At 43.2% G+C, this 27,211-nt stretch overlaps 1 protein-coding gene across 3 annotated transcripts in view; it reads right to left on the bottom strand.

Moving 5' to 3' along the window:
- ndrg4 (NDRG family member 4) overlaps positions 1-11,091 on the bottom strand; it is a 67,339-nt gene extending 56,248 nt beyond the window's left edge. For all 3 annotated transcript variants that reach the window (XM_082541959.1, XM_082541960.1, XM_082541961.1), the window contains exon 1: positions 10,988-11,091. The gene's annotated coding sequence lies outside the window, so the exon portion shown is untranslated. The remainder of the gene's footprint in view (positions 1-10,987) is intronic.
- Between the last annotated feature and the right edge of the window lie 16,120 nt (positions 11,092-27,211).

The following is a 27,211-nucleotide window of genomic DNA, read 5'->3' as shown; positions in this document are numbered from 1 at the left end:
GTTTACCCATTAATTCTCAGTTTCTATTTGCAGGAAGTGATGAGATTCACAGCCTGGGAAGGAGAATGAGCTTTATCTCTGATTCATCTCAATCTAAGAGCTGACATTATTATTCATCAGTTGAGGGATGCAAGACTTTGACTTTGTCTGCATGCCATCATTTTTACGCATAACTTAAGTAAATGCCACACTGATGTACATTCTGATATGTGATCCCAGCTTTGAAGGAGTTTCTTGGGTGGATGAGGAGCTGGCACTGCCTGAAGTGTGATCAGTGATTAAAGTGAAACCCACTTGAGTCCCACAGCACATACAGTTATTCACCTCATTAATTCCCCCGTAATGGAACCGACGACATGTTCAGAGGCACTGTACCGGGTCCTCCTTAGCTTTTCCTTCCAGCAGTTTTGGCTGAGTAAACATTTTGTTTTTGATCATCACCTTGTTTCACACACACAGGGGTGTGTTCACAGCTGCAACTTTACTCAGCAAGTTTGCAGAAAGTTGAATAAGATAACTTGAACTGATGTCGAACAGCTGCAATAAAAAAAAAAGCTGAGGCAACACATACGGCTGCCTGTAGCTGTTATTCTCCACCACTGTGTAAAATCATGACCTAAATAATAACATTATACTGCTACAAGTTTTAAACAAAGACTCCCAAAGGGACAACAGCCCAAGGGCGAGCAGCTCTTCACACTGAACCAAAGCTCGTAGGTGTTGAATACTAAAGTCTTACAGCTCGCTTCTCAGTGTTTGCTGATTTTGCTGTTTTCATGTCTTTGCAAAGTCAGAGGCTGAGGAGAACATGCATGAAGGACTGTTTTTTTTATATAAATAAAATTGAATTGAAGTGAATTGAAAAGGAAAAACATAAAACATCAGTAGAACATCTGTGAACTTCCTAGTTTTAATGATTTGTCCTGTGGTTTATAATTTCCTTCTCTGTTCACCTGGATGTGGCATTTTCAGTGGGAGGAACATTTGGTCTGAGACTGAAGAAGTCACTTTGTATTTCTCCCAATAAAAATGCTACAGTGTGATGAAGGAAGCTTTCTGGGATTTTCATACCGGGATGACTCAGCATGCATCGAGACAAGAGTTTTCTGTGTAACTGCTGAGCCACATTGCAGCGCGAGACCCGCTGCAGGCTATGGAAACATTTCCCCAGACAGTGATGCGTTGCTTTCTTTACCTGCAAACTTTGATGGACACTGATGATGGGACACTGCCTCAGGAGTTTTACGTGAATGCACAGCGGCAGGTGTTCACGGTGAATGAGGAATAAAGGCCCCGGGCTGTTTTTCATTGTGTTCTTTTGGTGTTGGATAAAAAAAATCCTCTCCTTTTCCAGCGTGACAATTCCCCCAAACAGAAAGGTTCTAGGACTTGTAAAATGCTGCCAGAGTTGTTTGTGTAACTTATATGAAGAGACTGACGTGATTCAAGGTTTTCACTGAGTGTGGCTCTGCATCGTTTGCTCTTCTGGGGCTTCTTCTAAAAAATATTTCCTTCACATTGCAAGCGTCTCATCCTCCTCGCAGTTATGTCATGATGCTGCAGAACTGAACTTTTAGAACCTGCTAACAGCCCAGCACTATCATCATCCACTGTATTTTAGTCACCGACATTCACACGTCATGACTTGAATTTATTTGGCTCATGCTGAATGGCACAGTTGGATCGTCCGGCAGCGGCGCTGAAAAATGCAACCAAATGTCCCTTCTAGTGATTGTGTTTCTATGGTCCGCCCACGGCGCTGTAGGACGAGCGCCAGCAGGACAGGCGGGCAGACAGCGTGTGGTCACCAGCAGTACACTGATGGGGGAGGGGAGCGGTCGGTGGATTCTTTCCTGAACCGAACGGAGAACCCGATGTCAAGAAGCGAAGCCCAATGACCCACGGTGAAGGGATGAATGGTTTCCTGAGCAAGCCGCAGTCACTTCCTCCACAGACGCATGGGTTTAATGCCACTACCACTGCAAGACAGGCCATAACCCACAACCCCAACAGCAGTGATTGGCCCTGCATTTTATACCTCACTGAGACTGGAGGTGTTACACCAAACAGGCATTGAGATGGAAATTTTGAGCTAAATTGTCAATATTTGTCACATTTAAATCTATTTAATGTTCAGATGTTTAGATCATTTTAGAGTTACATAAACATAAAAGTCTTAGAAGTGTTGTACATGCCTATTATTTAAAGACTTGGGTAACACTAACAATTTAATGGGCTGTATTTATATAGCGCTTTTCGAGACCCTCAAAGTGCTTTACAATTCCACTATTCACTCTCGCATACTGGTGGAGGTGAGCTACAGCTGCCCTGGGGCAGACTGACATGGCAGGCTGCCATATTGCGCCATCAGCCCCTCTGGCCATCACCAGTAGGCGAAGTGCCTTGCCCAAGAACGCAATGACCGAGACTGTCCGAGCCAGGGCTCGAACCAACAATCTTCCGGTTACAAGACAAACTGCCAACTCTTTAAGCCACAATCGCCCTAATACACGTGTTGTTGTGTGGACTTAATGTGCTCTGATGTGTCGTCATTTGTCTGTGTTGTGTCGATTTGTTGCTCATTAAGCTGACCGGTCCTGCTTTAGACTGAGTGTAGAACCATACGCCCACTGATACTGGAATAAATACACTGCTCAAAAAAATTAAAGGAATATCTTTTAGTCAGGCTATAGCATCAAGTCAGTGAAGCCTCTGAGGTATTGATCCTATCAGTTACATAACAGAGAGGGTTGTTAATCATGTTCAGCTGTTTTGATCTTAAATTAAATAAAAACAGGTGAACTAGAGGGGCAGCAATGAGACAACCAGCAAAAACATGAAATTTACAGGTGGAGGCCACTAACATGTTTACCTCCTCATCTTGTCTGACTGTTGTTTCACTGGTCTTGTATTTAGTTAGGGCAGGGGTGTCCAATTAGTTCATTACCAGGCCTCTGGAGAACTTCAAGACATGTTGAGCCATTTAAATCAGCTGTGTTGGATCAAGGACACATCTAAAACTTGCAGAACACCGGCCCTCGAGGCCTGGTAATGAACTAATCATTTGATTCAGGTCTGTTGACCCAGGGTGAGATCTAAAACCTGCAGGATACCAGCCCTTTAGGCCTGGACTTGGACACCTCTGGGTTAGGGTATACAAACTACCTGTGCAACAGGTAGTCCACTCTTCCAGGATGCCACATCAAAACTTTCCACTGCCAGAAGGTTTGCTCTGTCACCCAGCAGAGTTTCGAGAGCACAGAGGAGATTCCTGTAGACAGTCCACAGAGGGACTCACAGGCCCCTAGAGGCCAGGTAGATATCAAGATGAAATCACTGGACCCAGTGTCAGACCCTACGCTGGCACAGAGGGTGCTGAGTTACTCTGGGTGCATGACAATCCCAGCCTCATGTTGCCAGAGTATGAGGCAGCTCCTGGAGGATGAAGGAATTGATACCTCTGACCTCCCCCCACGCTCGCCTGACCTAAAGCCAATCGAACACCAGTGGGACATTATTGTTCAATCCATCTTTTGATCCAATCATTCCAGGTTGCACCTGAAGGTGTTCAGGAGCTCAGTGATGCTCTGGTCCAGATTCACTTTTTTGAGCAGTGTGCATGGAGATATGTAGAGAGATAGAGACCGTCCAAATAAAAAAGAATGCACAGAAATGTAGAAATATATTTAAACAATGCATTTCTCATATTTTTAATGACAAAAAGGTTGCATATTCAATAATATATTTCTACATTCACATTTTCGTTCTGTAACATTGTAGCGTTAATAACTGAAGACTGAATTGTCCTCTTGTTGCTGCTTGACAGCCATTTGAGGGAAATATGAGGAGGTGCAAGAGAAACACGCCACATGTTTTATTTTTAGCTTGATGGATTATTTTCCTGATATGTCAGGATACTATTTTCATTCTAGACAAATAACCCAACACTTAACGCTTAATCAGTAATCAAGAAATGATCACATCGCTATTTCCGTACTTCTCCTGCTGCTTTTCTGATGAGAGGTGTGTCCAGTTTTCTACTGATTTACATCTGAACCTGAGGGCAAAGTCATGTTTCTGCATATTATATGAAGCTGTTGCTTGTGCTGTGCCAGCCTCCATTTTTAATATATGCCCTCCATTAGTGACCACAGAGTAGCACAGAGCTGGCATTCAATAGCCAGTATGTAAGCAGCAGCATTCTCTTATCGATCGGATCATTTTTACTCTAATACACCATGAACATTCTGTGTTTTATACTGCAGCGTAAAACCCACAAATTTTGCTCTTTACAAAAGATGACTTACAGTCAGGAGGAAAAGTGAGTAAACCCCAGAGTGATGTTGCTTTGGTATCAAATGTTTCAAACTTGTCACAGTAACTGCTTGCCTCCAAGAAGAAATCCTTCTAGAAGCAAATCTCAGCTCCTAGGCTCTATTTTGAAGGATCTCTTTGAGTATTTGGGCAGTGATTACAAATAAAATAAATGACAATTATTTTAATTCATTTCAAAGGAACATAAAGACTACATGCATAGAATCACCAGACAAATCTGTTTGCTGACTTTGTCTCAAAATGGCATTAAAAAGGCACATTTTTCCTTTGGAACAACATGTTTGCTGTTACAGAGTTCTGCCATAGATTTTAATTCATGGTGCATTGAGAGGCATGTCTGTCTAATTTAATGTCTCTGGTGTTTGTTCTTGTGTGACATTAAAGGTCACACAGTAGGAATTCTTCCTTTCTTCGGTAAAACATGCTCAGCCAGCTCACAGTCGTCACTTTTGCTTCTTTAGAAAACTCTTTTTTCTTGGGTTTGCTCTCATGCTGGAATATTCCTCTGCTGCCAAGCTTCTGGACACTGGGATTCATCTTCTCAGCCAGTTTTTCAATATAGCCACAGGCACTCCATGAAAGGCACTCGTCAGTGCCTCCTCCTGCACTTCTCGGAATCAGCTGATTAATTTTTTTTGTATAATACTTCTTGTATATTTAATAAATTCAACTGAAAATTGTACCGTTCTATAAATATTTTCCAATATTTTCCAGAAATACATGGGAAATTAGATACTTTACGAACATGCTTGAGCCCTCTTAACATCTTAAGTACAGGACATGCATCAAATTTTCAGGGCTTAAAAGGTGTGGTCGCTGCTGAAAACTTATTCTATACATCAGCTGTTTTTCCATTCATTTTTAGTCCACCAGTGTCCATCCATATGTATTTTTGAGCTAATAAAATCTATTAATGGGAAGTATAGTTTGATGAGATACATTAGCTAATTTAATGATTGTAGCTCTTGAATAAAAAATATCAGCAAAATAGATTAAAAAAAAGATAAATCGCAACATTTACTCATTTTATTCTGATTGTTATGTTGAAAAAGTGCTATTATTGTTCCTACAAGTGTACTTCATTCAAGTCCACAGGTTTCTAGCTGTATGTAGATGTACTTACTTTCACTGTATGAAGCTTCTCCTTGTACTATATTCTCAATAAAAGGTTTTTCAGTTGTTCACAAGACAGAATACTCAACTAATCCTGCAGTTACCGTGAGGTGATACAGCTTTGAATCATTTGACATTAAAGGGATATTCCTTAGAAGCATACTCGGTTTTGTTTGCAAACTATATTTTGAGCACACGGTGAAGCTCTGCAACAAAGAGGCATTAATATGCATGCAGAGATGTGTGGAACATGGAGTTCCATCAACAATGAGTCAGTCACACAGGATAGTCAGCACCAGGGCTGACATTTCAAAATTAATGGGTGACAGCAAAACATAACACACACACTGAGGGGAAAAAACAAAACAATGTGTGCGATGACGGGGCATGCTGATATGCTTTAGTAACATTAGCAGTTTGGAGAAAGATTCATCTCCAGTCAGGCCTCATAGACTCCAACATGGAACTGAAACTTTACAGAAATATGAATGTGCAAAGGATTGTTGTGTGAACCAACAAAACTGACGGGAGTATTTAATCACATTAAACTGAATCAGTTAGGCCCAAACACAAGACAAAAGTGACCAGGCTAGGATCAGCTGTACAAGCAAATTTCAGCTGATGTTATGAAAGGTGAAATCCAGCATCTTGTGTGTTTGTTTTTTGTTTTTTCACCACATTTTTGGGATTGTGTATTTATTTAGAGCCAAGATTCCTTATCAAGCATCAAAATAAATAACTGTTAATACGTACAACCCAAGTTTTCTAAAAGCTGCTAATCTGTTAAACTACAATCCTTAAACAACAGCAGCCTTTAAGAAGAAGTTCATAGCTATTAGTGCATTCCTGCGTACATCTCTGTACTGATTTATGATTCTTTATTTAGAATTTATGATATAATCCAAATATCAAGCCTACATATAAGAACTAGGATACAATAATATGGGATGTAAAACAGTATGGGAATTCAGTGGTAAGATAACAAATAATGGTATATAGGAAATCATTCACTGTCATTTAAAACAGTAGTATTAGCATCCTGTAAGCACGAGCTTAGCAAAAGCCCAGCTACAGGTTGAATTTAAACTGTTCAGGTGTTTTCTATACAGTCAGAATTAAATAGAGTGATGCATTTAAAAATATGCATATTAAAGCGATGAAGAGTCTGAAGGATGAGCAAACTGCACACGCTGGAAGAGGCTCATACCACGCGGTGTGTCACCTGGATGAGGTTTTTGCCAACGGTTGTAGAGAGAATTTTCAATTCAAGAGTCTGGCGTTATTCCCGGCCTAATTCCTAGTATCTGTTCCAGTATCTGTTGTGTGGTTTTTTTCTTCTTAAAAAAAAAAAGTTTAAAAAAATTAAATTAAATTAAAAAAAAAAATATATATATATATATATATATATATATATATATATATATATATATATATATATATATATATATATATGGCAGATGGACTGCTCCTGTCAAATGCATGTTTGTTTAACAACAGAATTATGATTTTTGATTGGATTTATGGGCATTTGCTGGCTGCTGCAGAATGAATGCTTGAAACACTGGTCTGACTGATTGACAGAATGGGGCGAATGGACAGAGAATGCCATAGATGTATATCCACTCGGGTTGGATAAAGGAGAGACCTATGTGGTACAGTATGGTAGGTTATGTAGGTAGGTAGGTACAGTGGCTTTACGATCCTACGTACATGGTCTGCAGGAGGCTTTGTGGAACCGTGCAGCCAGCCTTGGGAGGGAAGTTCCAAAACAATCCAGGCCCCATCTAGCAGCAGGTATAAAAATACAAGAGACAAGAACTACTGTACTAGCGTTGGTGCATTGCAGGTGCAAAGGCAATAATAAAATTCACAGGTTATAAGAGGAAAGGTCATGCAGCAAAGCTACAGAGAACAGACAGAAGGAATAATAAGACAGGCGACAGAGGTCAGTAAGAAAATGGTCATAAAAAATTAGGGAGAAAAATGTAAAGGTTAAATGATAGAAAAGGACTTTTCTGTTATTAGGTGAGTGATATTTAATTAGTCAGATTTTCAAATCAATAAAAAAGCCATGGGGTTTCTAATAATACATCAACTGACTTTTACTGGCCTCTAATAGTGGCCAGAAAGACATGCAACAATCCTTTATAATTTATATAGATATAGTTTCCAGGAGACACAAGGATGCTACTGGGTTAGAGCAAAGATCCAACACAAATGGGGACGCAAAGGGGAAATGTATCAGCATGCAAAACACGGTAATAACAGTTTTGCTTTTGCAGTGGCTCGCTCTCAGTGCCAGCCTCATTGTCTAGCTATTGAAAATGCCACTGGGGGGAGGGAGATGGGGGCTATGGAGTGGTGCAAAGAACCCAAAGAGCAAGAAGAGTTGTTTTCAAACAGAAGGAACAAGAAAGCGAGCAATGAAAGCTTCACATACCCGACATCTCTTCTAAGGCATAGTTTTGTTACCCCCATCTGAAATGTAGGTTAATCTTGCTGTTTTGTACAAGGAAATGTCTTAACAGAATAAAAGTGTTTAGCCAACTTGAGAGCTGATGTGACTGCTAAGCACCTCACAGTCAGCTTAAGTTCTGCTCAGAGGTTAAAGTTGGGGAATTAGCCATTTAGCATTCCTTACTAAATAGTTAAATGTTCTAGAAGCATAATTTCAACAGTACAGTATGTGATTTCATGTGTTTGTCTTGTATTTTAGAGAGGAGATCACCACGTAACCACACTGTCAAATCTCACAACATGTAGCCTCTGACTTCAGCACTCTATTTCTAAGCTGTAGTGCCTCTTCACCTCACTGTGCAATACCTTTTGTGCAATACTTTTGTTAATAGTCAACGGTGCAATAGACTCCATACTTGAAATGTGCAATTCACTTGTATTTTTATTTTTATTCCTATTTATTCTATTTATCCCCTTCGTATATTTTATTTATATATGTCTCTGTATTTATATATGTGTGTGTGTGTGTATATATATATATATATATATAATATTCTGTAACTGTAACTTCTGTCAGTGCTGTGCTTTTGGAAACCGAATTTCCCAGAGGAACCCACCCGAGGGATTATTAAAGTTTTATCTTATCTTATCTTATCTTATTTCTTATCTGTTAATTCAAAGTAATAAAGTGATCCCCATCCAAAAGTCAAACTTTTCTCTTTGCTTTGTTTCAAGCAATTTACTTGTGACCAAAGTAAAGTGATTTGAACTAGTCAGAGCTTTATGAAGATCAAATTGTGGCTAAAAGGTTTTTAAGGTGTGAAAACTCTTGAAGTTTATGCTGACAATAGCAAAAATATCACCAGTGCTATCCATCAGCCTCCCAGTAGATGCACGTTTGAAATAAATTGGAAAATTCTACGTGAGATCTTTTCCTATTTAGGGTTTTCATAAGATTGTTAGAAAACTTCACCTCCTACCTTGATCGTGAATTCAAGGTGAACAAATTGAAAAGATTAAAAGAGTCATGTGACTGCAATGTCCATTTTTTATCTGACTTCTATCTATTTATCATCTTGTAGTTTATAAAGGATTTTTCCCATTTAGCATGTAATTAAAAAATAACATCAACAACACTAAGTCTAACCCTGGATGGGCTGGTCAGTGTTAAGTCCTTAATGATTCATATCTGTGCTTTATGCATGTGCAATTGTATGTTTGCTATGCAGATGTCGTGAACTGTCAGAACTGTGCTAATTACATTTAGCTTCCTAAGCAGTGGCTGCTTGCTAGCTTTTAAAGCTCCTCTGACTTGGGGCTTGGTATTGGGACTTTCCTACTACTTCATATGCTTTGTTGATCTGACAGGTTGTCTTAAATTTTTCATCTGCACAGATGCGTGGCTGTGAAATTTCCCAATACCTTTGATTTTCATGAAGTCCACAAGATGTAAAGTCAGAGCTTGAACTTGTGGTTAGAACCAGCAGGTGAAACATGGAAGCAGGATCGCTCGTATCTTATTGCCATTTTGGACACGTAGTAACCCTTATTGTGCTTTTTATAGGGGATAGTGACCTTTTTACTTTGAGTTGTAGTGCAATACATAGTGAGTTGGATGTAGGGAGCAGGAAAATTGCGGATAATTATGAGCTGTTAATCGGCGCATAGTAGCAGGAGGTGACATGATTTATAAGAAAAACCCAAAACTGCATCTCTTCCACTGGAAATTAAGCAAGATTTTAACTCATGTTGTTCATACTTGTAGAAAATTCTGGAATAATGTGATAAATCTATATCCCCAAAAATCCCCTCTGGCCAAATATGGACTAACTGGATTGGCGATAAGGTGTGAGCTAGCATTGCTGTGTGGCTCGTGATGAACAAGAGCAGGAGCGTATTGCTCTTTGTAAATCTATTTATAAACTGCGAGCTGAGAAACAGACCCGCTCCCGAAGGGGAGGCCAGCTCGGATTCAGCGGCTGTTTCATGTTCTCAAGAAGCAGCAGGAAGAATACGAGTCAATAAGTTTTGTAGTAGCTTGAAATCTGAACATAGCAAAAGATGCACTGCAAGAAAATGATAAGGGAAGTGCATTTGCTGATCTGATAGAGAAATTATGTAAGAGGTGCAAATAAAAATGAGACATCAACACTGTTGCTTTTTCAAGGATATGAAAAATGCTCTTTAATCTGTTCATCTGTTCATTCTGCTGCTGGTGTGACGCTGCAAACCTCACCGAGTTCTGATAAAATCTGCATATACATTAATGTTGTCTTATATGGTTCTTAGTTTTTAAATGCGATCACCCAGCCACTTTATTTTGACCACGATGCCCCGATGCTTGATGGTTCTAATCTGTCTGGTCCTGCCAAGACCACTGAGACAAATGCAGGCACTTTCAGGGCACCACTAACACAAGCCTGCACCAGATTCAATCAACTTTTATGACTTCCACCTACTGTCGATTCATCATCCAGCTGACTCAATCTCCTTCAAATCCAGCATTGTTTTCTTTAGCACGCATCGCTCCCTCCCCTGCCATTGCCAAAGTCAGACACATCAGAATGAGACGATTATTAAAAGCATCAAGACTTTTTTAAACTACAACTTTATAATCCAACTGTAAACCAGGGAAATACAATATAAATGCAAAGGCTTTGGGTTTAATACATAATAATAATCCCGTCTGGTTTTCTAAATGTCGCACTTTTGTTCCTGTGGGGTCAATAAATTCAACCTCTTGACATCCTGTTCTCACCAATGCAGAGGCTGGAAACAGGGGTGTGTATATGTGTGTGTGTGTGTGTGTGTGTCTGTGAGAGAGAGAGAGAGGAAAAATAAAAAGCACAAAGCTCCAGCAGCAGCATTCACATACACCGTGCCAAAATTCCTGTCCTCATTTTAACATCCTCCTCCTCTAGTCCTCAAACACAAAGCAGGCTCACTGCATCCGAGCTCAAAGCTGAGGGTAGAGTCAAAACACGAAGCTTCTCAAAGAGTTCACCTGCAAATGACTGTTTGCCACTTAGGTAGAAACTGTTGAATCAATATCACAATCCAGGCAGACAAAGCTTTACGGTACCTGTGGTGTTGTTCAGAGCTTCTGTGGCCGCAAAGTCTGGTGTAGCTGTGTTTTCTGTGTCCGTCCCTCAGGCTGCTACAGACTGGCTGAGTGTACGTCTCAGAGTGTTTGTGCGTGAATGTGTGTGTCTTCCTGTGGTCGCACTAGAAATGAGAGAGAAAGAGCTCTCTCTCTCTCCCTCCCTCTATCTCCCTCCCCTTCCTGATGATAAACACAGAGCACGTGGCTTCACCAATGATGCAGCACGCTGACAATCACAGCACCGAGAAGCGAGGAGAGAAGTGAAGGATGAAGGAGAAAGACGCTGGTAAAAGTATAACAAAGTGAGTCTGGTTAGAAGGAAAGCGTGGGAACGATCTTGTTCATCATACCAAAAATCCAGAAGTCTTTTTTTTTCCTCGCCAGTTTCAACAACTAGTCATCTGATCTGCTTCAAACTCACCAGGTGTGCAGGACACACGAGTAGGTGCACTGCAGAGTCGGAGGTCATAAGGATGACTATAGTGCCTGCTCTACTGTGTCTGTGTGCAGGGGGAGGGGCATATATAAACACAAGCGTGTTTGAATGACATTCATTGACATTAAGTTTAAATAAGTGCCAAACATTATTCTAACTGTAAATCTCAGCCTCGTGAAGATAAAGCTGTAAAGTCTTTACTCAGCACGATCTGTTTCCTGGCTTTAATGTTCTGTGATTAATGATTTAATTCACTCATGTTGTTTCAATTAGTGGTTCTCGAGAGAACTACTAAGAGTCTGTAAATGTGTAATTGTTTCGTTTTTGTTTGCCTACACGTGACACACGTGTAAGTTGTACCTATAGAACCAGCCAGGCTCTGCACCGGTGCCGTTCTGCAGCCCTGAGCTGGCAAGCTTTGAATTTACTCGTGATTTTGAAACCAAGCAATGAAAATACATCCATCCAAATCTGGAAGAACGTATCCTTTTCTGAACGCCCAATTCTGACACGGCTCTCAGACGTCTTCACGCCCACAGACACACACAAACGCACACACACTCAACCCAACAGCCCACAGGCAAACAGAAGAGCTATTTTGTCTGGGTAAAGCAAGCGTCAGAGGAGCTTACCATGTTTGGGCAACTGGGGCATGAAGTGATAGGGGCACTGATAGCGGCATCATCCATGTGTCTCTGGCAGAGCACTGACTTCAGCTCTGCTTTGAATACAGTAAGACTTGTTTATAGGAAAAGATTAAGTTTAGGCCTGCAATTTAAACTTGTCCACCTTCCATCTGTAACCCCGTGTTCCAGAGATGGGAGTGTGTTGTTTACAGGATTGGAGAGCATATGGGACGGTCACATAATCCCCTTTTTTGGGCACCTTACATCGCTGCCGGCCCGAGAATAAACAGAGCCTGATATTGTTTAAACATTTAAAGATTTGGGTAGCTCCGACCTGTTTCCTGACATCTGAATCACGACTCACATTTGTGATGTTACCAGATATTGATGTGCCTAAACATTAGAGACAATCACAGATGAAGCAAGCACCAGTGTGAGTGATGGGGCAATGAAAAGAAACTCATCATAGCTCTCCAATTACTTTTTGTTAAAACTAGTGACATTAAGCATTCGTTTCCCACTTCATTTTTACTGTTTCTTTACTTTTAGATACCATTCGCTGTTCCTTTTGGTTCCATGTTTTTGGCATTGTCATCTTGGTGTTTTGGAATCCAAGCGTGGCCTGAGGTACTCGACCGTAATAGGCTAAATGAAAAGCACGTTTCATTCAATGAGATGACAAACGCCGGGTCACGGAGCAAGTTAGAGCCAACGAGTAATTTTCTTTTACACCCAAACACCATCTGTTGGCCATTAGCAAGAAAGTAGATTTAAGGCACAGTGCTCGTACGTCTGTCGTGTGCATTAAGAGCCCTAATGAGATTACGAAGAAGCACCTGCACGAGGATCCACAACACTTGAAGAAAACTGAGGAGGAGAATGATGCCAGCGTTCCAGCAATGGCTAAACTTTTAGCTTGGCAGAAGCTGTCCCTCTGTGGGAGAATTAACATGCCTGCTGCTGGTTACATGATAAAGGAAACGCTGCAAATATCAACTTGATATGCACTAAATCGTTACACTTAAAGGTAGAGTAAGTTACTCTTCTCATACTTTATTAGGATTAATCTGTTAAAGTTACAGTGCATAAAATCTCACCACTAGATGTCAGCGCATTACAGATTTCAGTCAAGGGAATCCTGTTTTCTTACAGGACGGTTGTATGGCTAATTTGCTGACAATAAGTAATTGCGACAAGATCAGGAATAATTAATAAATAATGTTTTTGATAAAGCCCTGACTTCAGTTGAGGAGATGAGGTGAGGAGGAAGAGGATCACGTGGTATTCAGGTGCTGGTGGCGTCGTCTCTTTCCTCGCGTTTTATCTCAGATGATAAAATATAGGTATGGTCCTGCATAACTTGAATCTGAAGGTGCAGACACAAAACAAAATATGCCTCCACGGCACACACATGCCTACGAGTTCCCTTCTTCTCCAGCTTCAGTGTTCTGCATTTGTGTCTGGCCACGTGCATACGACTGTATTCGACCACTGAATTCAACAAACCAGCCTTATCTTGTGTAGTTTTTAATTAATAGAATTATGCATTTATTATTTTTGTTCATTTTTAGTATTTATGAGAATGTATCAATTTGTTGAAAGACATAATAAGACACATAATGAATGTATATTTATAAATACTGACAGTACGATAAAACGTAACATTAAACACTGCTGGTAATATCATCATACTCCATGTACACATATATTAGATGATAAAATGAGTGGTCTGTTCTTGTTACCAAAACCGTGTGGCTGCTTAATATGATATCATTCTTAATAGAAAATATTAGATAATAACAGAAAATACAAACATATCACATTTTGCTTGAAACACTTGACATTTATGATCTAATCACAAGCATCTGTGTCTACAGGCAGCTCCCATAACCTCGCTGTCAGAGCGCTTTCATCAAATGTTTGTTGTTACTAGGCTGTAGGATTGTCGTCTTCATTGTTGGATTGTAAATAACTGGTTAGAAAATTTAAAAAAGGAAGCAACTAAAGGATCTGATGTATCGGGGCAAGATGAGGATCGTATTATTGTCACAGACAGTCTAACCTATGTAGCAAACCCTGAGCTGACCCATTACACAGCACGTCCAAACTGATGGCGATCTTGCCAACGCACTCTCACAACTCATCTTGATCGAGCAGCATTTAAGAATTCCTCTGAGTCCAATTTAAATTTAATGTATTCGGTTTAAAGGGATGCATGACTCAGACCGTCATTATGTAAAGCTATGCTGTGTCATTCAATAAAGCACTAAATGTGATACAGATAGAGCTTTTAAAGACATATGTGAGTCCAATTTACGTCATCACATGCAAATTTAGAGCATTTGGCAGATTTGGCATCCATATGGTGCTTGTGATGAGATTCTCCTTTCTTTCAGACTCAGACAGCGATAGAAGCCACTTTTTTCTCATACCTGCTTCCTTTAGTGCTGCTGCAGTGGAGAGCATTTACAACAATGCCACTAATAAGTTGAGACATTTTAATTGCAGTGATTTTATTTGCCGAAAGACAGCTCAGTTTTATTTTAATAGCCCAGAATCACAAATCAAAGAGATGCCGCAAGAGATGGAACAATTCAGCATCATATAAGTGGTAATTAGTGAGCAAAGTTGTAAGGTAAATAAAGCCTTTCTGCAGTATTTCATACATTGCATGATTCATCAACAATACACTTCAACAAATTACCCCCACCAAGTTATCTTCATTCATTTTAGTGCCACCTGAGGATGAATTAAAATTTCACACAGATGAGTCATATTTGAGGAGGGGGAGGGAGCGAGGAGGGGGGTGGGGGGTGGGGGTGAGGGAGTGGAGTGTAGGTGGGCAACTCAGGCCTGTTTTTCAAAAAATATCTATTTGGCAGGATAAAGAAGGTTTTGCAAATGAGAGTAATTACTGTAATAATAATCAGCCTGCCCTCTCATACAGAGTTCACAGTAATAACAAAATGCAGAACAGTTTGTTATGTGATCACTTTATCCCACTGCATTACAGATCAGATATATTTTGTTATTAGATAGTTGATATGTCTGCAAATGTGTTTGGGCATTAGACTCTGATATTAATCACAATTATCATCAGATGTACTTTGCCCACAAACTGTGTTCCTTTATTAACACAAATCTTTAGTAATTATGATTTCTTTGGTTGTTTTTCTGGCACCAGCTGTACAGTGAAAACACTTTGGATTATAGACGACGTTTAAAAGGTGTACCCAGTTCACATGACATCATTGGTTTTGAGTAAACCACTAAAAAAAATCACCCAGCATAATGTTGTTTTTAAGGGAGAAACTGTTCATATAGGCCAGTTTTGTACCAGCTGTGAACATAATTTCATTGTGGTTCACAAGTTTTTGAAAATTTCCGCTCTGCCGTCATCTTTTAGCTTTGGCGGTTGTCGCGTGTGGTGTATAAATACACTAACGTAGGCTTATTAACCAGTAACTGTCCTTTTTTTCCAGTCACCAGGTCTATCATGAGAACAGTGCTGCTTTCAGTGTAGCCCTTGAAGTATTTACATTAAAAAACTGTTTATTATAAAAACCATAGCTTATCAGCAGCTGACAAATAAGTGTATTTGCAGTCTTACTTACTGCTGAAGAACAACGAAACATTTTAGTCAGTGATGTAATGGAAAATGGTGATAAATATTTGAATACTTTAGCAATTTTTCTATATATATTTACATAATTTGTATTCACTGACTGAATGCTGCCTAACGAGTGGTATAACCCAAAAGGCTAATCTCATTATGACTCAACACCAGTCAGCTCCCTACAGCGAGGCTGGAGACCTTAACTGTTCTCTAACTAGACCGCCACAGGCTCAATCTCTGCAATCTCCCAATGTGTCCATCAACAGTCATGTATCCAGCAAAAACATCCTAGAGCAAAAAAACTTAGACCCCATCAGCTTACTCCAAACCCCTCTGCGCTGAGATGCCAGCCGAGTGCACGAACTTTAAAATTAAAGATTCAAGGTTTTTTTAGTAAAAAAGAGTTGAGCACTAGTGATGTGCGATACCACTGATTTCCTTTCCGATCCGATACCAAGTACTTTTCAGGGTGGTATCGACGATACTGATCCGATACCGATACTTTATACAAAAAAACGTATTTTATTTATTGTATCTCAAATTATAGCGTCATAATGATTACAGGACATCAGATTACTTGTTCATCATATAGAAATAAAAAAAACTGAAGTTGTGCGCTATTTGAATACGTTGCCTGCCTGCAGCACTAAAGGACTCCGTGAGAGACACGATTCGTCTCAACATACGCGCCTCATATTCTGTGATATGATTTACTCTGAGGTGTTTGACAAGGTTAGTGATGTTGCCACAACCAAACATGCCAACCCTCCCGATTTTTCCGGGAGAATCCCGGAGCCACCATTCTCCCGAATTTCCAACTGGACAACAAAGTTGAAAAACCATATTGCAGAATTCATAGCGTGGCCGAGCCAATTCCAGTTTCCAACAATGGCGGCAGCTACTTAGTTTTAATATTACTCTTATTTCTCTTTCTGGGTCGCAAAAAAACCCAACTTTTAACATGTTTTCAGGTGAGAATGTAGTTGTGTAAACTTCAAATATCTGAGCCGATCGACACATCGTCTTCAAACCCCCGCAGGCTTTCACTACTCGGGTTAAACATGATATATAAGTCACTTTGATAATTTAAAAATGTTAATTGTTTGGCCTTTTCAGTGTTTTGTTTGTTCGTGAGTAAATCGGTTTGGCTTTTAAATGTTTAAATTAAATTTAACTTTATTAATCCCTCGGGTGGGTTCCTCCGGGGTTTTCACACAGCTGAATAAACGTCAAACAGAAAACTAATTAAAGAAAGTGTGAGATGGTCGAGAGTTTACGCCAGCGCCCGGTTATATTTTAGAGAGCAAGGAGCAGACGGCTGAGTTTCACTCCACCGAGGGAACTCATGACGTACTACCCGGCTTTCTTTAGACCGCGAAGGGCGGGTCCTCAGGTGGAAGCAGCCTCTGAATTTGGACACCCCCGCTGTTTCCAGGCCGGCCAATAATAACGGTGACATTTCGCGTATTTTATCCGATAAATAAACACTGTAAAATGTGCCCTTTTGATTGTCTCCCTAATTTTGAGGTCTCAAGGTTGGGAAAGTATGGCCACAACATCTCACTCTTGGAGCACGTTTTTGCCACATGTATCTCAAACCACGTCTCAGCTGTTTGTGGAGGTAAAATACGTCCGCACAATTAGGCTCAGCCATTGTTGTGAGTGCACACGCCAAGGCGCTGCAAGACATTTATACAGCCGTATTTCGCACATGACTATGAAAGGCGGAAGAGGAAGTAGTTCCTTTGAATGTAGACAATCCGAATGTTATAGTTTCTTTCCACTGTGTTGCTGTTAATGATAAACTACAAATTAACCCTCAATTATTAAAAATATCGATATTTTAATGTGAGAATCGATCCTAGAACATAAATGACTGGTATCGGAGGAATCGATATTTCAGGATCGATCCGCACATCACTATTGAGCACCGCTATGTGACAACTTTCCTCAGGAGGAAAAAAGGAAATGTAAAGAACAGATGAGATTTCTTCATCAACCCTGTGACAGCCAGCAGCAGCTTTTCCTGACACATTTGTGTCATGTGGAGTTACTTGATATCTGTTGACACGTGTCAGAAGCTTTTAGACTGCAACCTGAAAATTGTTTCGTTCACTGCCGAGCAAACTCAGACTTCCCTTCAAAGGTTGTTTTAACCGCACGTCGAACTGCAGCCGACTTTGCCACTGCAGTCAGAGTCAGTCCGGGATTAAATGTGACAGTTGCATAACATCAATATAAAGATCATTAACACACCGCTGAATACATAACACTGCAATTTACTGAGGTATGTAACATGTTCAGTCTAAGTGTGATTGTAACTGCTAGAAAATTCAATTTTTTTGAGTGTTTACCCTCTGTCATTTTTTTAAGGAAATTAAATAGAAATTTGCATATATGAATTTTTATTTGTACTCTTTTTGTTTACATCTGGCATTTTTTGTACAGTGCAATTTGGCATTACAGGGTTAAAACTATGCATGGATTGTGTGGAGAGCGCGCCAAAGAAATAGCGCTGTCTTAATAGTTCAAGGTTTTTTAATTGAATTTCATCTGTTCAGTTGGTCTGTGCAGCATTTTATTTTTTATCATGTTTGTGTTCACTGCTACGTTACAGTTTCAGAATCATGAAGATAAACAGCTGGTGAACTTTTTTTTATAGGGGCTTCATTAAACTATGAAGAAAAAAATCAAAATGACATTGAAAGAGCCGTTAAAGGCATGATATGAATGACATATTTTTATAACAGGTCACAATATTCACTAATTTTATGTTCTTATGGCTAATTAATTAAGTGCTTAAGTGTTTTTTTGGGATGTTCATTGCTGTTCTTTTAAATTTAGATTTTTCAATTTAACTCTATTTTCCATTTTATTAAGAGGTTTGGGGCTAACGTGGCTCAAGAGTTGGCAGTTTGTCTTGTAATCGGAAGGTTGCCGGTTCAAGCCCCGGCTCCGACAGTCTCGGCCGTTGTGTCCTTGGGCGAGACACAGTGGCGCCAGTGTCCGGCAGCCTCGCCTCTGTCAGTGCACCCCAGGGCAGCTGTGGCTACAATGTAGCTGCCATCACCAGTGTGTGAATGTGTGTGTGAATGGGTGGATGACTGAATGTAGTGTAAAGTGCTTTGGGGTCCATAGGGACTGAGTAAAGTGCTATACAAATACAGGCCATTTACCATTCTTATTAAAATAGAAAATAGATGCATTCATTTACAAAATCTTATTTAGAAGCACATAAACAGTGAGGATGGAGGAATAACTTTTCAAAGAGCTCATCAGTGTAAGTGTCTATTCCAGCTTGGTAATAATGCTGTAATACTGAGGTAATAATATGAAAACAAGAATGTAATAATATGGAAATAGCAAGCTATTACCTCTAAATAACCAAAGTAATATCCAAGTAATGGCCAAGTTATATCTTGTATCAACAATGAGAAGTGTTAGTTGTAACTATAGCTATAACTAAACTATACTTCTATGTCTGAACATAGTCGGACAGCAGTAGCTGGAACCTGCAGCCAAGAAACTGGATAAACAGCATGTTGCCTGTGAAGCCTCAACACACACATATAAACATATATATATATATATATATATATATATATATATATATATATATATGTATATGTATATGTATATATATATATATATATATATATATATATATATATTAGGGGTGCAACGATACACAAAATTCACGGTTCGGTTCGGTTCGATACTTTGGTGTCACGGTTCGATATTTTTTTGATACAAAAAAAAATGTTCAAGCATTTTTAATTTGTCATTTATTAAAATTATAAATATACATTTTAACTCAAAAGTACAGTTTTTAAATTTAATGTTGCTGAAACAACAAAGTAATAAAAAAAATAAATCTATCTGATGGAGAAATCCCACATCTTTGCAAAAGAGAGTTTATTACAGAGAAATGGCTCTTTCCAAAATAAAAGCTATACTATACGCTTCTTCTGGGCTATATTCTCAGCAGCATATTAAACATATCAGGTTCCTATAATGCTGGGCAGACACTGTGCGATTTTTTCAGTCGCTCGCACTCACACAGACCATCAACTTTGCTAAATTGCTAATAAAAAACATTGATCAGGCAGCTGTGATTGAGCAGCGATGTACATCCAACTATTTTCACGGTTGTTGTGGTCGTGATAATTTTGTGAGGCCACATCGAAAAGGCTCGGATGAGCTTTCCAAAGTTCTACAAGTTGTGCCTCCATCGCTTGTGTCCAGATCTTTTTCACTGACATTTGTCTTTGCGTGTGCGCAGTGTGAGAAACTGCGGTGACAGCCTCACGACAGTCGCGAAATCCTCACGACCAAGCGATTGATGATCGGGAGCTGGTCGTGAGGTGTTAATCGCTTCTCGTTACCCCACGTATACTACACGATGCACGACGCACGATGAAGGCAAAATCGGGCCGATCGCCAAAACGGTCGCACGACTCAGAGATGGGCTCAAAATGAGCAAAAAAAATCACACAGTATGCCCAGCATAAGGAGAATCATGTGCTAACGGCTGTCTAAATGACTCGGGTAAAGTTTGTAGCATGCGTGCTTGTTGTTTTTGTCTGCTTCCACTTGTCTTTGCACTAGGATGATGTCGGAGTAAATGTGCAGTCATATTCGTTGTGTTCCCACTAGTGCTGTCAGCGTTAATCTCGTTGAAATGACATTAACGCCACAACACGGCAAATCTCCGTTAACGAGCTACTGCGGATCGCCCGTGCGTGCGTGGGGCTGGACGGCCAACACGTTAACGAGCTAACTGCGCTAACACACTAGTTCCCACCAATGTAACTGAGCATTGCGTGGCACATCCAACATACTGTTTTACTTTTGTCCATGACGCGCTTACCTTCTGGGTCATACGTCACATGAAAACCAAAATAGTTCCAAACGCCAGATCTGAATGAGGGTGGGGGAGCTTCAATTTGCCATGTTGCAACGAGCTTAGCTTCTGTCTCGCTAGTTTGCCCTGCACTCAGTGAATCTGCGTTTGACTACTCCGCCTAGGCTGCACTGAGCGCTCAACACAGACAGCATCGTCAGAAGGAAAGTTGATAAAATAAATAAAAAATTTTGTATTGTTCGATACATATGCCTACCGAACCGAAAGCACTGTATCGAACGGTTCAATATCGATACGAGTATCGTTGCACCCCTAGTATATATATATATATATATATATATATATATATATATATATAATTGTGGCGGTAAACACAGACGACACGAGAGCTCTCGATAAACACTGCTCGTTTATTACTCATCACCACAGAACTGAACACTTTCCCTCCAAAACACAGCCACCACACCTCCTGAGAACTGGGTGTGAGTGGAGCCCTCCAGTGGTCCACCACACATGCCCCCCCCCCCCCCCCCCCCCCCCGAACACCCAGTAGGGTCATCCCCTAGTCCAGAACCCTTGCTTTAATTAAACGTCCAGAACGGCTGAACCGGGGAGGTGGAGAGCTGGCGGAGGGGAAACGAGCCTGAGGGCCAGGCTGGCATGGGCGGTCAGGAAAAACTGAAGATAGCTCGGGCCCCGCCAGGTGGGGGGAGCTCCCAGAGGAAGAAGCAGGGTTGTCCAGTCCAGTGGAAGGCGGGAGTGGAAGGCAGGGGGCCTGAGCCAGCACCACCTGGTCATCCAGAAGCACATGTGCTGGTTTAAGTCTGTCAATAGAAACAGCCTCCTGCCGACCCCCAAAATCCAAAAGGAAATGCTTCCGGCCGGTTGAATAACCCGAAAGGGGCCGTCATACAGTGGACGCAGCGGAGGCCTGTGAGCGTCATGCCTGACAAAAACAAACTGCAAAGAGTCCAACGACCTCGGAACAAAGGTGTCGGGCACACAATGGTGCACTGGGCCAGGAAGAGAAAACGAGTCTCTAGGGGGACGGAGAGACAGCACAGAGGGAGCAAAGCACGGGGGTGGGCTCTCAGGAAAGAATTCCCCGGGGACCCGGAGGGGCTGACCAAGGACAAGTTCAGCTGGGGAAACCCCAAGGTCTTCTTTAACCGTGCAGCGCAACCCCAGTAAAACCCATGGAAGGCGGTCAACCCAGTTGCCATCTGTGAGAGAAGCACGGAATGCGGCCTTAAGCGACCGGTGGAAACGTTTGCACATCCCGTTGGCCTGCGGGTGGTACGCAGTGGTGCGGTGGACCTTGACCCCCAGGCCGTCAGCCATGGCAGACCAAAGCTTGGAAACGAACTGGGGGCCCCTGTCTGAGGTAATGTCAGCGGGGGGACCGAAACGTGAAACCCACATTGACAAAAATGCCCTGGCCACTGCTGCTGCTGTAGTGGACGCCAGAGGCACTGCCTCAGGCCAGCGGGTTGTGCGGTCCACTACAGTCAAAAGGTGCGTGAAACCTTGTGACTGCGGCAGAGGACCAACCAGATCCACATGCACATGATCAAAACGCCTCCCTGGAACGCGGAAGGATTCGAGGGGCGCCTGTGTGTGCCTATGGATCTTAGCGCGTTGGCATGGGATGCACGCGGCTGCCCAGTCTTTCACCGATTTACGAAGGCCTGGCCAAACGAACCTAGAGCTGACCAGCCTGACCGAGGCCCAGACGCCTGGATGAGAGAGGGCGTGTACGGAGTCGAAAACGCGACGACGCCACGAAAGGGGAACTACAGGGCGTGGACGGCTGGTGGAAACATTGCAAAGCAGGCTAGGCCCGCCGTTCCACACGGGTCTGTCCTCCAGTACAAGGCCCGTTTGCGCAGACCGAAGGGCAAGGACATCCGGGTCGGCCTGTTGGTCAGCGGCCATAGCCTCAAAGTCTATGCCAACATAAACAGGAGAAACCAGCACACGGGATAGACAGTCAGCCACGCAGTTGGACTTACCAGCCACGTGCTGAATGTCAGTTGTGAACTCGGAAATGGCTGCCAACTGGCGCTGCTGGCGCCCGCTCCACAGATCAGAGACCTTTATGATCGACGTACGCAGTGAAGCTCCGACCCTCGAGAAAAAAACGAAAATGCCGTGTGGTGAGGTGTAGGGCAAGCAACTCCCTGTCAAAAACGCTATATTTGCGCTCACTGTCTCTAAGCGTGCGACTAAAAAAAAGCGAGCGGTTGCCAGACACCGGAGACCCGCTGCTCTAACACTGCGCCCACTGCCACGTCCGACGCGTCGGAGGTCAACGCAATCTCCGCCGACGGAAACGGGTGGGCCAGCAGGGCGGCGTTTGCCAGCGCGGTCTTGGCCCCAGAAAATGCCTGGATGCGTTCAGGGAGCCAATCAATCGGGTCCTTAGCTGTTTTACCCTTCAAGGCAGCATAGAGAGGCTGCAGCAGGTGCGCAGCTCTGGGGAGAAAGCGGTTGTAGAAATTGACCATCCCCAAGAACTCCTGCAGCGCTTTAACGGACGTAGGACGCGGAAAAGCCGAAATGGCCCGGACCTTGTCTGGCAACGGAACCACACCGTCAGCGGAAATGCGGTGGCCCAAGAAATCCAGAACTGGCAAGCCGAACTGGCACTTGAAGGGGTTGACGATCAGGCCGTGTTCCGCCAAGCGTTGGAAAACCTGATGCAGATGGGACGCGTGCTGACTCTCAGAGCAGCTGGCCACCAATATATCGTCAAGGTACACGAAGACGAAAGGCAGCCCGCGCAAAACAGAGTCCATCAACCGCTGAAAAGTCTGGGCGGCGCCTTTCAGACCGAACGGCATGCGCAAAAATTCAAACAGGCCGAAAGGGGTAATAACGGCAGTTTTGGGGACGTCTTCGGCGCGCACGGGAACCTGGTGATACCCCCGCACCAAGTCAATTTTAGAAAAAATCGAGGTGCCGGCGAGGTGGGCGGAAAAATCCTGGATGTGGGGAATGGGGTAGCGGTCATTCTCCGTGACATTATTCAAACGGCGAAAATCCCCACACGGCCGCCACAGACCGTCTGACTTGGGCACCATGTGTAGCGGAGAAGCCCAGGCACTATTCGAGCGCTGCACATTGCGGCAAACTCTTCCCGAGCGACGGAGAGTTTCAAATCAAATCAAATCACTTTTATTGTCACATCACATGTGCAGGTACATTGGTACAGCACATGTGAGTGAAATTCTTGTGTGCGAGCTTCAGTTTATGGCTGGGGTGACTGGAGTCCTTGATGATCCTCCCCGCTTTCCTCAGGCACCGCTTCCTGTAGATGTCTTGGAGGGAGGGAAGCTCACCTCCAATTATCCGTTCAGAGCACCGCACTACTCGCTGGAGAGCTTTGCAGTTGTAGGCGGTGCTGTTGCCATACCAGGTGGTGATGCATCCAGTGAGGATGCTCTCAATGGCACAGTGATAGAAGGTCCTGAGGATGCGGGGGCTCATGCCGAATCTTTTCAGTCTCCTGAGAAAGAAGAGGCGCTGCTGCGCCTTCTTCACTGTTTTGTTTGTGTGTACTGACCACGTAAGATCCTCAGCCAGATGTACACCAAGGAACCGGAAGCTGCTCACTCTCTCCACAGCAGCGCCGTTGATGGTGATGGGGGTGTGTACTTCTCTGCACCTCCGGAAGTCCACTATCAACTCCTTTGTCTTTGCGACGTTGAGGGTGAGATGGTTGTCTTGACACCAGTGGGTCAGGGCGCTGACCTCCTCCCTGTAAGCTGTCTCATCACTGTTGGTGATAAGACCCACCACTGTAGCGTCGTCCGCAAACTTCACAATGATGTTGGAGCTGTTAGTGGCTGTGCAGTCGTAGGTGTAGAGTGAGTACAGGAGAGGGCTCAGTACACACCCCTGTGGAGCACCAGTGTTCAGTGTGATGGGGGATGAGGTGATGCTGCCCAGTCTGACAACTTGGCGTCTGTCAGACAGGAAGCTAAGGATCCAGCTGCAGAGGGAGCTGCTCAGTCCTAGATCCTGCAGCTTCCTGTCCAGCTTCGAGGGAACGATGGTATTGAATGCTGAGCTGTAATCTACAAACAGCCTTCTCACATACGTGTCTCTCTTCTCCAGGTGTGACAGGGCAGTATGTAGTGTCAGAGCTATGGCATCATCAGTGGACCTGTTGTGGCGGTATGCGAACTGTAGAGGGTCCAGTGAGTCGGGTAGTGCAGAGCAGATGAAGTTCCTGACCAGCTTCTCGAAGCATTTGCTTACGATGGGGGTCAGGGCTACAGGTCGCCAGTCGTTCAATGAGGAGATGGTGGAGGATTTGGGTACAGGGACGATGGTGGCCATTTTGAAGCAGGCTGGGAGTACAGACAGAGAGAGGGAAAGGTTGAAGATGTGCGTGAACACTCCAGCCAGCTGAGCCGCGCATGACTTGAGGACGTGGCCGGGAATCCCGTCCGGACCAGTAGCTTTGCGTGCGTTCACCTTCCTGAAGCACCTCCGCACATCCTCCTCAGACACAGTGTGCGCACTGACGTCATCCGCGGTGCGCACACTGTCCGGTCTCATGGTGTTCGCTGTGTCGAATCTAGCGTAGAATACGTTTAGATCCTCACACAGAGAGGCCGTGGTCTGCGGTGTGCTGGTTTTCCCTCTAAAGTCTGTGATCGTGTTTAGTCCCTGCCACATACTCCGAGGGTTGTCAAACTGTTGCTCCACCCTGTCCCTGTATTCACGTTTGGCTGCTTTGATCGTCTTCCGGAGTTGGTAATGTGCGTGTTTGTAGTCCGATGTGTTCGCGGAGGCAAAGGCGGTGCTCCGTGCCGCCAGTGCTGCGCGAACATCTCCGTTAATCCAGGGTTTTTGATTTGGGAACATTTGATTTGTTTCGCGGGGTCGAGGCGGCACGCGCGTGCGAACACCGGGGGACCGACCATCGGAATATAATGTTCAACCCCGTGCTTCGTTGCCGTGTTCGAGAAATTAGGAACAGTCAGTGAAGGGAACTCCAAGAGCAAACGCTGAAAAACATTCCCTGAAGTGTTGTGAAATCTGTTTATGTTGTCCTAGTAAGGCTACCATGAGGTAAGCCACTAGAGGTCGCTAGAAGACCGGTGTATATGTGTTTTTTCCAGAAATTGATGTAGCCACAGACACGGCTGCTACAACTCAATAAAAAGTGGTTCGTGCTTGAGAACCCTGCGTCTTATTGCCTCCGAACATGACATGGTGTCAGAATTGAGGACTTCACGCCGAGTTACACGAAGAAATGGCTAAATTTGGACCTCCGGAGCCGTTCGACTTTACACAGCCGGCAGAGTGGCCGATATGGCGGCAGAGATTCTCCCGTTTTCGAGTGGCGTCCAAGCTAGGGATGGAGACCGGCGAAGTGCAGGTGAACTCGCTTCTTTACTCCATGGGGAGAGATGCCGAACCAATATATGGCTCATTTGTGTTTCCTGCTGCTACGGAGGCCAGGCCAAGTCCGCAGTTTGAGTATGATCTGGTTATACAAAAGTTCGATGAGCACTTTGTCCCAAAGAGAAACGTTATCCATGACCGCGCCTGTTTTCACAAACGGAGCCAGAGGGCCGGGGAGACTGTCGAGGCTTTCGTGCGGGGCCTGTACGAGCTCGCGCAGCACTGCGAGTTCGGCGGCAGTAAAGACGAGCAGATCCGGGATCGTATCGTCATTGGATTAATTGACAAAGATGTTTCACAAAAACTCCAGCTCGAGGCGGACTTAACTTTGGATAAAGCCATTCAACTAGCACGCCAGAGTGAACAAGTCAAACAGCAAAGTGCAGACCGAGTGGAAAGCACGGTGAATGAGGTGAAACAGAGGCATTATAACAGCATGAGAAGGAGTTACTACCAACCTCATCAGGTACGTGAGCAACAACATGGTGAGAGTAAACCAAAATGCCAAAGATGCAACAGGGTGCATGACAAAAGAGAAAACTGCCCAGCCCGCAATAAAAGATGCAGAAAGTGCAATAAGTTGGGACACTTTGAAGTTGTATGCAAAACCAAAATGCTAAAAGAGGTCAGGGCTGAGGCTGTAGAGGACTCAGATGAGGATTCATTCTTCATAGGGGAGCTTTTCCTAGGAGCAGTAATTGAGCCAAAAACAACAGTCATTGAGGAGTCAGGCTCAGATGCCGACTGGGACATTGAGCTATTGGTAAATGGCAGTCCAGTTGATTTCAAAATTGATACAGGCGCAGACACCACTGTTATGACAGAAACGACCCTTAATAAGCTACAGCAGAGACCCAAACTTATCCAGTGTAAGCCAACTGTGTACAGCCCTGGTGGAAAAGTCAAGTGCATGGGTAAATTCCTTGCTACTACAGAGTACAAAGGCCAAAAGTACCAGTACTGGATTACAGTTATAAAAGGGCAATATGCAAGTAACCTACTGGGGAAGACAGTAGCAAAGCGCATGGGATTAGTCACTAGAGTTAACAAAATCAGTAGTGACTTAAAAGAGGATGTGTTCGGAGAAATTGGCCTGCTGAACTGTGAACCTGTAAAAATCGAGCTGACCGAAGATGCAGTGCCGTACAGTGTAACCACCCCACGCCGGGTGCCTTTTCCTCTCCTCCCAAAAGTGGAAAAGGAAATAAAGCGCATGCTCAAACTTGGCATCATTGAGGAAGTC

Source organism: Aulonocara stuartgranti (assembly GCF_965226115.1).
Source record: "Aulonocara stuartgranti genome assembly, chromosome: 7".
Lineage (NCBI taxonomy): Eukaryota > Metazoa > Chordata > Actinopteri > Cichliformes > Cichlidae > Aulonocara > Aulonocara stuartgranti.
This window is presented reverse-complemented; position numbering and strand designations above follow the sequence as displayed.